A 14,657-nucleotide genomic window follows, 5' to 3' on the forward strand; every position below is an offset into this window, starting at 1 on the left:
TATTAATGCTTTTTAATAAAATTCTTCCTAATGATACTGGTGATGATAATGTAATGGAGAGTAGTAACAATCAGATAAACCCACTAGTTTTGGAGTCAGAAGTTTGGAGGAAGGAATGTAAAAAATTCTGCTTTGATAGTCATAAAAAAATTGATAAAGTTCTTCTTAGAGAAAAACAAAAATTAGATAAATTAGCTAAAAAGTTCTTTTTTTGAGTCAGTTAGTATATGTTATATTATCACTGGGGATATATGTCGTGTACTTCTCTTTTTTCCAAATAGACTCTCCATTATTCTCAATATCAGATAGTTATGAGCACCAGAGGTATGTGTATCAATTTCACACTGATTATTCGTAACTTGGAATTCTATTACACCCATGAATATAGGTATCAAGACCACTAATTTTAAAGAAGGGCAAAAGGTATAAACTATCACTATTTTAACATCTGTTGGTTCATGTCAAGTGGTGTATTCTTTTTTTCTTCTAAAAACAAGCAAATTATCGGATAAGTCTGCTCATAGAAACATGAGGAAATCCTTCCCAGAGTATTTTTTTGGTTAAGTGGGGACAGTAATATGATCACCATAAAAGTTTGAACTACATTGTTCAGGAATTCAAATTATATGTTACTTAATATGCTCATTAAGAAGCTAATATAGAACATTTAGATTCAAAAGTAAAGACACTGAAATTTCAGAAATAAGTATGCAATGGGAAAAAGTTAGTATTGCCTTAGTGGGATTATTTAAATTTGTAAGCAGGCAACTTCATTGTTAAAATAACTATCTTAGAGGTCTAAAATCAGTGAAATTCTAAAGTAGTAGGTAGAATTCTACATTTACTGCAGATTTTTCTTTAGTTATGAATACAGTTTTCAAAAGGAACTTTGAAAACTGCTATGGTTGTTCGTATTCCCTGGGCATACACTGAAGGTAGGAAGAGAGACACTTGTAGTTAATGGTTGTGTAAAACTTGGTTTCCTGCCTTCATCTTCGTTTTAAACTTTCTGGCCTTGTTTGTGTTTTTCTTGCTTAAATAGTAAAGTTTAATTTAACAGTCCATTTAACCATTGACTAAAGAAAGAGGAAAAAGTATATGAGGAGGAGGAAAAGAAACAAAGACAGAGATGGAGAAGCAGAAGACAAAATAAGAGAGTAAGAGAAGAAACCTACTGTAACAATAGTGCCTGAAAACCATGGGTTAGGACTTTGAACGATTCTTTAACATTATCAATGCTTTTCCTACAAATGTGTTATCATTATACGCAGTCAAATCATGCAGATTTGTATAGAAAGTCAAAGTCCTACCCTCTTTTTAATATCGGAGTAGGTCCTAAAACCAAAGGATGACTGTATTTATAAACAGTTCAATTTCCTTCTTCTTGGGATACTGTAAGATATTCTAGCAAACACAACACATCATATTCTGGCCTATGTAGTTGAAAGTTGTCATTACAGATACTGCTGGTAGTTAGGTATTTAGAACATGGTATATCAATGTTTGAGCTTCCCTAGTGGCTCAGACAGTAAAGAATCTGCCTGCAGTGTGGGAGACTTGGGTTCAATCTCTGGTCAGGAAGATTCCCTGGAGAAGGGAAAGGCTATCCACTCTAGTATTCTTGCCTGGAGAATTCCATGGGCAGAGGAGCTTAGTGGGTCCAGAGGGTCGCAAAAAATCAGACATGACTGAAGCAACTTAGCACATACACACATATCAATGTTCTCATACGCTGTCTTTTTTGAAAGTCCCATATTCTCTTGACTAATACTCTGTTACCATATCCACAGCAGAGGGAAAACAATTTGAGCACATTTTTAAGCCAATTATCTGACATATTGCTTTTGATGGTATTAATGAATAAAGGGGCAAAAGAAAGAGAAGTGCTACCTTAGCACATGAAGAAGGCTTAGCCTCTGACCGTGATGGTCGTTAAGCTGGAGAGCTTGGATCACCATGTCACATAGCTACATTCCCTATTGGTTACTCGCAGTCTCTCTCTCTCCCCATCCCTCTCTCACATACACCCAGAAACACATGCAAGGCAACCTGTCCTACCTCACAGGTTTTTCCATTTCTTAGTAATCAACAGGTACCTTCTAAAACTTACTTTCCTTCATTTTCTTTCATTCTGTATACAAGGTACACTGAGCTTGAATCTCACTTGATTTTTACCCACTATCAGTTAGAATTGATTCCAGGGGAAACTGCTTAACTTCAAGGATGTATGTTCTTAAGTGAAGTTACATTCTCCTTTAGACATTCTTCAAGAGATTTCATAAAATGATTTTATTGAATTAAATGATAATGTATGTCTAAAGGATACATAATGGTTTTAATTATGAGTACCTCGGCAAAGATTTCTGGGCTCCCCAGGTGGCACAGTGGTAAAGAATCTGAGATGGCAGGAGACACAGTTTCGATCCCTCAGTCAGGAAGATCCCCTGAGAAGGAAATGGCAATCCATTCCATTATTGTTGCCTGGAAAAGTCTATGGACAGAGGAGCCTGGCAGGCTACAGTCCATGGGGTGACAAAGAGTCAGATAAAACTGAACACACTATACCACTGCACCAGACAGGTTTAGACAGATAAACACTCTGATAATTACTGGAAAAATCTTAGAGAAACATTTTCTTAAAAAACTTTTGTTTCAATCAAATGCAACTTTTGACTTTTAAGCTAAATAGTTACTTTTCTTTTCCATTTTCAATTTCTTGCCTTGGCAATATATACTAATAATGTTTTTCTGTCTCACTAGGCCTCAGAGGAAATATTGATAATGATTCGCAGCCTTTACTGTTGATTCATGATAGGTGCATATATTGAGTAAGATCTTTTCCCCCAGCTCCTCTTTGCTCTAAACTTTAATATTGTAATTTAATAAAAATGGCTTTGCAGCTGGGAAAGCTATCCTAGTAAAGAGATATATGTATTTCAAAGCTAGTTCAGGTTCAAAGTTAAAACAAGATTTTTTTTTTTCTTTTGCCTCTTGCCATGTCCGTCTTTCCCTACCAAGGGAAATCACCTCTTCAAAGGAAAAGACAGTAAATCTCTAAATCTCCATATTTACTCAAGTCCCGAGACTCTGCAGGGCAAAAGCTGCCAAGTCTATAGATTTACAATGTTTTATGATAATGATTTCCTCCAAGGGCTCACCCGAGATGAAAAGATAAATTAATTTATCCACTTCCAACCACTAGTGAAAGTTTAGTCTCCATTCCACAAGCTGCCTTCAGAGCAGCTCCTGCACTATATAATTCATCACCCATGATTAAAATTTAAAAGCCTCTGGATATGACCATCTTGCACTGGGCCTATCAAGTGGAAAGAATCATTTAAAAAAACGGCATTTAGAGCTGAAGAGGGCATTATGACTTTTTTTCTGACCTTGTGATACTGCTTCTGCTATTAATGATAATAACCAGCTACTTGCCACCTACTCTGTGTTAGGCACTTTTTATATGTAGTTCTCATTGCATTCCTCCCAGAATCACTATGAAGGAGATTCTAAGAAACATGATGATTAGACAGGTTAAAGAAATTTATAGAAATTACATTTTATAACCAATAGAGCCAGGTATGAGCCAAGATTAGTCTGATCCCATTCTCTTAAGCAATTTGACCTCCAATCTGCACTACTATAGCTGCTGAGTTTGGCTGGGTTTAGTTTTTCCATGTAAATATATTCCTTGAAAACTTTGATGTATTCAAATTTTCAATTTATTTCCTCTTTTTCTTAGAATAAACTGGTGACCTCTCTTCATGGAGTATGTAACATGCTCTATCTTTATTCTTACCTTATTTTCTATTTATACCTTGTTTGTTTTTAATATCATAAGAAAATAACATGATTACCTGACTTGGGACAGGTAGAGATGAACAGACCAATCAGTTTTGAATGACACATCACAATACATCCTCATCCCCCATTTTATCATATTAACCACACAGACCCACCTTCTCCTGTGACAAGTAGCTTTCAGTCCCACTAAGTGCTGCCTTCTATTGCCTTGATCATCACTGGAAAACTGCACCATAAGTGACAGAAATCATCAACTCTTTAAAATTTGGGATTTCAAGCTTTGAGTCAAATGCCCAGAAAACTGTGTCATTTACACATCTACACAATGCCTTAAGAGACACTTCAAACCAAAGCACAGTTGCAGAAACAGTGGTTATAAATAATTGTTATTACTGAAAGTCAAATAGACCTCAGAGGGTTTATGGAAAGCCATGACAAGATTCATACACATCTGTGCTAGTGGAAGAACCATTAAATAGTTATGGGGAAGTAAGGGAAGAGATAATATCTTGGGACACTGGGTGTCATATTAGAAACCTAGATAATCTGTAAGTTCAAAGTCAGGATTCAATTGTCTACTATTTGGTGATTAAGGAGAATCATCATGACTAGAACAATCTGGGTCAACTGCCCAAATCTGTGTTCTGCTTGAGCTGGAAGTTTGCCATTTTTGAAGTTATTAAAAAAAAAATAGAATGAAAACGTAATTATAAGCCATTTCAGGTTTCCAGAGATGATGACTAAATCTCACATTTGGGATAGAGATTTTTGTTTAAAAAATTTACTAGTGGAATATTTAGTTACACAAGCTGAAAGCTATAAAATCAAATTTAATGCTGATGTTAGATATTATATGAAAATTGCCAAGTGTAAAAGAGATAAAATTTTGTCTTACACCTAACTACTCTTTTGGTCAAGAGGTGTTTTCTTTGTTTGTTTGGTTTTTTTTTGGTTATCATTTAGTTTTAGAGTGGGAGTACTGAAGAGAAGAATGCGATACAGCTAAACTATTTTACCATTTTACCATTTTGCCATTACAGTGGAACAAATAGTAACACTTTTGTATTTAGTATTGTTGCAAATACATAAAATTCTCCCTGCGATTTTTGAGAAAGAAAGCAATACTTCTTCAGGGTTCAGGTAATCACCCGCAGCTTGCAGTGTGGAATGAGCATTTTCCAAACTTAGTTAATAAATCCAAGACCATTTTGTCTGAAGCTCTACGCACTGAGAATCTCACAAAGAAAATACTTATGAGCAATGGAGATCGACACTCCTTGAGTATCTTCAAGACAGCAAGAGCTGCAAGAAAACAGAGGAAGAGGCAGAGACTATAGTCATGAGAACACAGAGGAAACACATGGAAAATACCAAGATATGAATGTTGCTCATATCTGTCAATTACACAGCAGGTAGATTAGAGTTCTTGTATAGGATGACGGAAATTATATATGAACCCAACAAATTTAAAAATGAAAGACAAAATTTACCCTCTAGACACAAAAGACAAGCATATAAATGAGAAAATATAAGAGGTCTGACATCTTTGCATTTTCCATTCTGGTAAGAGAGAACTAGAGAAGTTTCTAGAGAAACCATTTTTTATTGTTACGCTATTACAGGTTTTACTTGCTCCTAAGGGTAAATTATTTGTCTGAAAACTAATTCTGGGATTTCTAGATAAATTTAAACACACACACACACACACACACACACACACACACGGAAACCCAGAGCCTTGGGGAAAAATTTAAAAAAAAATGCTGACTATACAGACTATGGTGTCAATATCAGCATAGATAATAAATATTATAGTGAAAAAGTGTTAAATCTCGTTCCAGCAATGAAACTTAGAGAAGTGTTTAAAAACTGAAGGAAGAGTGATGGACAATGGAGACCAGAGGGTGGGTATCTCTACAAACAGCCCAGGCTTATTTTTTTAGCACTCTTGCATGTTGTGACTCTCATGACTGATCTTATGTCCAGTGAATCACTAGGGAGACACTCATACAGTCAGCCTTCACCATATGATTTCCTGGGTCTGTCTTTTATGTATGTTTTTTGAGAAACAGATAAGGCTGGGAAACTAATAAAAATTTCAATCACATTTTGCTAATCAGTTTAATTACTCAAGATGCTAGCCATTTTTTGGAGATGTTTGGGCTTTTGTTCTACTCTTATATTTCATAATTTATTACAATCTGCTATGCTTTTGATGAGCTTCCCACTGTAAAGAATCACTTGCAGTGCAGGAGACATGGAATCATTTCCTGGGTCAAGAAGATACCTTGTAGAAGGAAACGGTAACCCACTCCAGTATGCTTGCCTGGGAATTCCATGGACAGAGGAGCCTGGTGGAGTACAAGTCCTTTGGGTCGCAAAAGTCAGACATGACTTAGTGACTACACAACAGTGACATGCTTCTGATGTGACAGTATCAAAGTTATGATAATCAAGACAGTATGACACTGGCACAAAAACAGAAATTTAGATCAATCGAACAGGACAGAAAGCCCACACATACATGGTCAATTAACCTGCAACAAAGGACACAAGAATATACAATGGAGAAAAGAGTTTCTTCAATAAGTGGTGCTGGGAAAACTGGACATCTATATCAAAAAGAATAAAATTAGGATATTCTCTAACACCACACACAAAAATAAACTCAATGTATTTAAGACATAAGTGTAAGACTGGAAAATACAAACCTCCTAGAGGAAAACATACGCAGAACAATTTTTAACATAAATCACCACAATATGTTTTTGGACCCACTACCAAGAGTAATAAAAATAAAAATAAACAAATCAGATCTAATTAAACTTAAAAGCTTTTGCACAACAAAGGAAACCAAAAACAAAACAAAAAGACTACCTATGGAATGGGAGAAAATATTTGCCAATGTTGTAACTGACAAGGGATTATATTCCAAAATATACAAACAGCTCATGCAGCTCAATATCAAAACAACAAAAAACCCAATAAAAACTGGGCAGAAGATCTAGAAGGCATTTATCCAAAGAAGACATACAGATGTCTAAAAGGCACAAGAGGAAAGAAAAAGATGTTCAACATGGCTAATTATTAGAGAAAGGTAAATCAAAACTGCGATGAAGTATCAACTCATACAGTCAAAATGGACAGTATCAAAATGTCTACAAATAACATAAGCTAGAGGCTGGATAAAAAGGAATCCTCCTACACTGATGGTGGAAATGTAAATGGGTACAGCTACTATGAAGAATTACTAGTAAAGTAATGCTCAAAATTCTCCAAGCCAGGCTTCAGCAATACGTGAACCGTGAACTTCCAAATGTTCAAGGTGGTTTTAGAAAAGGCAGAGGAACCAGAGATCAAATTGCCAACACCCGCTGGATCATCAAAAAAGCAAGAGAGTTCCAGAAAAACATCTATTTCTGCTTTATTGACTATGCCAAAGCCTTTGACTGTGTGGATCACAATAAACTGTGGAAAATTCTAAAAGAGATGGGACTACCAGACCACCTGACCTGCCTCTTGAGAAACCTGTATGCAGGTCAGGAAGCAACAGTTAGAACTGGACATGGAACAACAGACTGGTTCCAAATACGGAAAGGAGTACGTCAAGGCTGTATATTGTCACCCTGCTTTTTTAACTTATGTGCAGAGTACATCATGAGAAATGCTGGGCTGGATGAAGCACAAGCTGGAATCAAGATTGCCAAGAGAAATATCAAAACCTCAGATATGCAGATGACACCACACTTATGGCAGAAAGTGAAGAAGAACTAAAGAGCCTCTTGATGAAAGTGAAAGAAGAGAGTGAAAAGGTTGGCTTAAAGATCAACATTCAGAAAACCAAGATCATGGCATCTGGTCCCATCACTTCATGGCAAACAGATGGAGAAACAGTGGAAACAGTGGCTGACTTTATTTTGGGGGGCTTCAGAATCACTGCTGATGGTGACTGCAGCCATGACGTTAAAAGATGCTTACTCCTTGGAAAGAAAGTTATGACCAACCTAGACAGCATATTAAAAAGCAGAGACATTACTTTGCCAACAAAAGCCCATCTAGTCAAGGCTATTGTTTTCCCAGTAGTCATGTATGGATGTGAGAGTTGGACTATAAAGAAAGCTGAGCACCGAAGAATTGATGCTTTTGAACTGTGGTGTTGGAGAAAACTCTTAAGAGTCCCTTGGACTGCAAGGAGATCCAACCAGTCCATCCTAAAGGATATCAGCCCTGGGATGTTCATTGGAAGGACTGATAATGAAGCTGAAACTCCAATACTTTGGCCACCTCATGCAAAGAGCTGACTCATTGGAAAAGACCCTGATGCTGAGAAGGATTGGCGGCAGGAGGAGAAGGGATGACAGAGGATGAGATTGTTGGATGGCATCACTGACTCAATGGACATGAGTTTGGGTAGGATCCGGGAGTTGGTGATGGATGGGGAGGCCTGGCGTGCTGCAGTCCATGGGGTCGCAAAGAGTCGAACACGACTGAGCAACTGAACTGAACTGAACTATGAAGAATACTATAGAGTATGGAAGTTACTTACAAAACTACAAAAAAAACTACCATATGATCCAGCATTCCTACTCCTGGGCATATAGCCAAAGGAAAACATAATTCAAAAAGATACATGTACCACAATGATCACAGCGGCACTATTAACAACAGTGAAGACATGGAAGCAGCCTAAGTGTCCACTGTCAGATGAGTGGATAATAAAGATGTGATATACATAGAGAAATATTACTCAGTCATAATAAACAATTCTGTAATGACATTTGCAGCAACATGGAGGGACCTAGAAATTATACTAAAGTGAAGTAACCCAGACAAAGAAAAACAAATATCATATGATACTGCTTATATGTGGAATCTTAAAAAAATGAAACAAATGAACTTATTTACAACAGACTCACAAACAGAGAAAACAAACTTATGGTTACCAAAGAGGAGGGGCGTTAAATTAGGAGTTTGAGATTAAAATATACATACTACTATATATATATAAAATAGATAACCAACAAGGACTTACTCTATAGCACAGGGAACTATACTCAATATCTTGTAATAAGCTATAATGGAAGGGAAGATAAAAAAGAATATATATAAATACACACACACATACATATGTGTATATATGCATTATTGAATCACTTTAGTGTAAACCAGAAAACTAACACAACATTGTAAATTAATTATATTTTAATAGAAAACTTTAAACAATAAAGGAAAGGAAGAAGAAAAAGGAGAAAGAGAGGAAACTAAATCAGGAAAAATTAAGATAAATTACAAAAATATTTGGTTAGAGGATGTAGAGATATCACAAAGTCAGAACAGAATTCTCATTTTTGTATTTTTGCTTTTATAACCTACTATAAATGACAAGAAAATTTTTCCTGGTCCAGTTTTCAATCCAGAATAACACTTGCATTTAGCTACCATTTGCTCAATCTCTCTTTTTTTCTTGAATCAAATCCTCACTCTTTTCTGTGTTCTTTACCTTGACTCAAAGAAAACAGGCCAGCTATTTTGCAGAATAATCTTTAATTTGGGTTTGCCTTAAGCATACAAGTGATTCAATTTAGGTTGTGAATTTTTAATGAGAACGTCGAACAAGTGCTACTGTGTCTATCTCAATGCATCACATTGTGAAGCTAATATGATGTAAATTTTACCTGCTATCAGAGAAGTTAACTTTGATCATTTTGATTCCACACTGGCACATATTTGTAGTAAGAAAAAATACAAAAAGGCAGTTTCACTTACGAAAGTCCTTCATGAGGCTTTCCTGGTAGTCCAGAGGTTAAGAATCTGCTTGCAATGCAGGAGACACCTGCCTTTGATCCCTGGTCCTGGAAGGTCCCATGTGCTGTGGGGAGACTAAGCCCATGCACCACAACTACTGAGCCTGTGCTCTGGAGTCCCTAAGCTGGAATGACGGAGCCCACCGGCAGCAACTACTGAAGCCCGCACACCCTCGAGCCCATGCTCCACAACACTGAGAAGCCCGCATACCACTGCTGGAGAGGAGCCCTCACTCCCTGCAACTAGAGAAAGCCCGTACTCAGAAATGAAGACCCAGTGCAGCCAAAAATAAAAATAAATATTTTTTAAAAGAATGTCCTCCTTGATGAAGCAGTAAAAATTAATTTTATTATGTTTTGATCATATAAGTACATGCCTTTTTAACAATCTTTTTTATAAATGGGAAGTATATATAAAGCATATCAGCTACCTGCTGAAATATGATAGTGGTTGTGAAGAAAAGTGTTTGTGTGCTCTTTTTCATACAAAAACATTTTCATCTGAAATGCCAACTGACAGACAAATGGGAGTTATTCATACCTGGTTGGAGAAGGCAATGGCACCCCACTCCAGTACTCTTGCCTGGAAAATCCCATGGACGGAGGAGCCTGGTAGGCTACAGTCCATGGGGTCGCTAAGAGTCGGACACGACTGAGCGACTTCACTTTCACTTTTCACTTTAATGCACTGGAGAAGGAAATGGCAACCCACTCCAGTACTCTTGCCTGGAGAATCCCAGGGACGGGGGAGCCTGGTGGGCTGCCGTCTATGGGGTCGCACAGAGTCGGACACAACTAAAGTGACTTAGCATTAGCATTAGCATTATTCCCAATACTTAAAAAGATTTTTGATGAGACTTTTAGTGATATTAACAAATACAAATTCCTGGTATTTTATAATGAAATGAGCCACCATTTTGAACATCTTTGTAATTCAGAAAACCTACATAGTTGACCCTTGAACAAAGTGTAGGTCAGGGGCACTGGCCCTTCACCCAGTCAAAAATCTGCTTATAACTTAAAACTGGCCCTCTGAATCCACGGTTCCTTTTTATAATTCTACATCCAAAAGTTCAACCAACCACTGACTATGGTACTGCAGTTACTTACTATTGAAAAAAATCCCCATATAAGTTGAACTCTGCAATTCAAACCTGTGCTGTTCAAAAAGATTAACTGTATTTTCCAAATGACCAAAGCACAGAATGGTAAAAGCATACAGAAATAAACGATTCAATAAAAAATGCAAGATAAGCTAATGGAGTTTCACAGAGCAGCTATGAGAGAACTTCACTGAGTTTTTAAAATACTAAGTATTTTTTAGTAACATTAAGTAATGTTGGAATTAGTATTGTTCTGTACAAGCACAGAAAACTTGGATTAGGCTTCATTTTTCATGGCCTATTACAGAGAATGCCAAGACAGTCTTATTTAAATTATGGAGGGGGCATATGGAGTGGGGATAGGAGGTTTAGATTCCACATTGCAATGTAGTTTTAGATTTCACATCACAGACGATTTTTAATAAATTACCATTGTTAATTTTGCGACAATATCAAAGAATATCCACCATTATCTGAAACAGCTATTAAAACACCCTTCCTTTTCCAAACATATGTACATTGATTTCTTGATACACCTAAAACAAAACAACATATCATATTAAGCAATATGCAGAAGCAGAATAGGGAATTTGGCTGAGGAGCACCTCACAGAGGAAGGGCCAAGAGGCGCTTCCTCCTTATATCTGAATACTAAAGAAAGAATAGGTTTATAGTCAATGATTTTGGAAGACAGAGGAGAGTGATAGATACAGGAAGACTTAAACATCAGTCCTTTAAGTCTTTTTTTTTTCCTACCAATTCTTTTCTTCTTTAATTCTTATCAACTTTAAAGGCTGTTTCATACTTGGAGTTTTCTCATTATACAGAGAAAGCATTTTCAAAGTAAAGTTCAATCTAAACTTACTATCCTCTCCATAATTTGACTAAGACTGATCTTGGAATTCTCTGTAACAGGCCATGAAAAATGAAGAGTAATCCAAGTTTTCTGTGCTTATACAGAATACTAATTCCAACATTACAATTACTTAGTATTCTGTTATAATTATCTATATACTCTCTTTTTAACTGTTATATAAGTACATGACAATGAAAATTTACAAACAATCTTGAACATATACAAAATATATAAGAAACATTTTAATGTGGTTGGTGTACCCATTTGTATTTTTTTTCAAACTAGAAAATCAGCATCTATTTAGCGTTTCTAAACTCTGAAATGGACAATTTCTTAGAAACACAAACATGGGGAAGAATAATAAGTGTAAACTCTCTCTCTTTCAAAAATAAAGTTTATACAACCTCACAAAGCTAAAAGTGTCATTTTTCAAACCATTATCCTACAACTGTAACAGCCTCTGGAAAGGAGAATCTTATTATAATTTAAAAACACAATTTTTAGTTTATTTCTGTATTATGACAAATGAATAAACATGGTAAGGACAAACGAAACAAACACCCAAGAAATTAAAATAAAATAAAATAAAATATTTCAGAGATACTGTATAATGGGGCATTTTTTTCAAGTTCTTGTACACGCTTGTTTCCTTTAAAGAGAGCAATACAAAAATGGGAGGGGAAAATGAGATTAGACAACTGGTTAATAATCATAAGAACACCCTTTTTAACAATTCAACTGCTGTCTATCTTGGAATCCAAAGCAATATAATGGAATGTTTTTGTCCATAAAAGTCACTCAACATCCAGAGCTATAAATGTCAACAATTTGCATAAAAGCTCAACTTTAAAGATTTAGTACTATGTACAAATGAAGATAAAAATAAGCACAAACAGAAGCGTTGCATTTTAATATAGGTATCCATTATCTAATGTTTATATAATGGAAGCCAAATGACTTCATTATTATCTGTGCTATTACACTGAATACTAAATGAACTCATCATACAGGCTTACTTGCTTTAAAAACTATTACAGCCCCATCAATGACAAGGGAAACATATATATGCAAACTTCTTTACATGACTAATTTGATTTTTGTGTTAACTGCTAATGTATTATTAATCAACAGTTCATTATACTTTTAGATAACCTTAGTTTATTTGTGCTTTTATTTGTACACAACTCATTTCTGTAATATCTTGCCCTATAAAATTTTATTCCTATTTAAACAATATTATCCTTAGGTAATGAGTATGTATATGCAAAAATCAGATGGAAGAATATGGAAATAGAGAAATTATTTTTATATCTAAATCTCAACAAATGCAATCATTTTGGCACAAAGATTTTTTTCCATTAACTCACTGTTTTCAAAATAAAATGATTGTGCTCTAGTTTAGATGATATTTTTATATCAAAACAGTTCCTTGAATATATTCAGCTTATCCTTTCAATTTTTATTATTCTGAATTGGTTTCATGGATGGGAATTTAATTTGCTTGTTTTCATTTGTTAGGCCATATCCCAAATGAAGTACTTAAAGTGGATTTAGGTGAGATGATATCTGAAAAATAATCAATAGTGAGTCAAACACTGTAAAGTTGCTTTAAAAATTCATACAATGAAAACAGACATTTTTATAAGCCAGTGAATGAAAGATGTTGATGCTTATGAACAACAGCATATTTGTTATGAGAAAATCTAGAATTCAAAACAACCTGGTGTTAGTATGGAAAGACCAACAATTAGTAAAGAAAACTGAAAATGTTTTTTGATCCTTCAGTGAGGCAATCAGAGATATTCACTAGAACTCCATACTATTTGTGTATAAGAACTGTTCATTTAAAATCTGACTAATTTAGAATTGGGTATTGCCTTGATGTATTATAAGTCCTTAAGTCTCTAACAACATGATGGATTACTGGAGCACATATGATTGGTCTTCAATATGGTAAATTTAGCAATATAAATTCCTTCATACCATCATCTCAGATCACTGTTTCCCAAACCTTACATGTCAATACACCACTGAGACATGAAACACTCATCAACATACTACAGTGACAGAGAGTGGTGCTCACAGACAATAGAAGCAAGCTTCGGAACTCTGGTCGCCAATGGCAATGGCACATGGAACTCAATCTCAGCACTGGCTAGGAAATTCTGCATTAGAAACATATTTTATATTATATACAGTGATTCTTATTTTGCATCGAGACAAATGGAATATTAGTTAAGCATACTTCCATACGAAATTACAGGTAGAGTCCAATGAATACGTCTTATGAAAACATTTCAATAAGATACTAGATATTATTTACTTAATGCTTGATAAAAGTAGGCACTACTCCAGGTTTTTTGTTTGTGTTAAATAATATAATGCTTATTGCAACCTATGAGGCTAGAACTCTGATCTCCATTTGAGACATAAGGAAGCTATGGCCTAGAGCCATAGCTCTAGCATGGACATAGCAAGTTTTCATGTATTTGTCCAAAAGGACATGCTAGAAAGGAACAGGAGGTTTAAACCCTGACAGCCTGATTCTAGAGCTTCAATTCTTTACTGTTGTCATTTTTAAAATTATATTTCAATTCACTAATAAAAGTCAAAATTAATATCAAGTAATTTATTACCTTTTGAATTCTAAAGGATATCTTGGGAAGAGATTTGCAGATCTGAAAATTTACAAAATGTATTTAAATACATGGATTTTAATTTTCCACTTGATTCAGGAGAATACATCATACTTAATTAATCAAAAGAGAAGAAATATTGATTCTTATTTTCATATAGGAAAATAATTAAGACTTAACTAAAATTATTTTCTATGTTCCTAATTTATAGATAATAATTTTCCACTTACACGATGTTTATATTACTATCTTTCTACAGGTATTATAAACTGTATTTGTTTCCCTAGAAAATATTACTTTTATAAGAAACATAGTAAGCAGAATATTGGATAGTATTCTTTGTTGAATTTGACATTATATTCTTTTGGAATCATATCTTGTTACAAGCTCATTAGTCATTCATCAGTGTCAACATTTTCTTGCATAAAATGTACTTTTATGGGAATGGTCCTGG

At 35.1% G+C, this 14,657-nt stretch overlaps 1 long non-coding RNA gene across 1 annotated transcript in view; it reads right to left on the reverse strand.

Moving 5' to 3' along the window:
• LOC145530459 (uncharacterized) overlaps positions 1–14,657 on the reverse strand; it is a 141,974-nt gene that overhangs the window by 21,005 nt on the left and 106,312 nt on the right. Inside the window, exon 4 of the long non-coding RNA XR_014071804.1 lies at positions 2,350–2,444. This is a non-coding gene — a long non-coding RNA (uncharacterized LOC145530459). The remainder of the gene's footprint in view (positions 1–2,349; positions 2,445–14,657) is intronic.

Source organism: Giraffa tippelskirchi, chromosome 12 (genome assembly GCF_054371585.1).
Source record: "Giraffa tippelskirchi isolate mGirTip1 chromosome 12, T2T-mGirTip1v1.2.pri, whole genome shotgun sequence".
Taxonomy (NCBI): domain Eukaryota; kingdom Metazoa; phylum Chordata; class Mammalia; order Artiodactyla; family Giraffidae; genus Giraffa; species Giraffa tippelskirchi.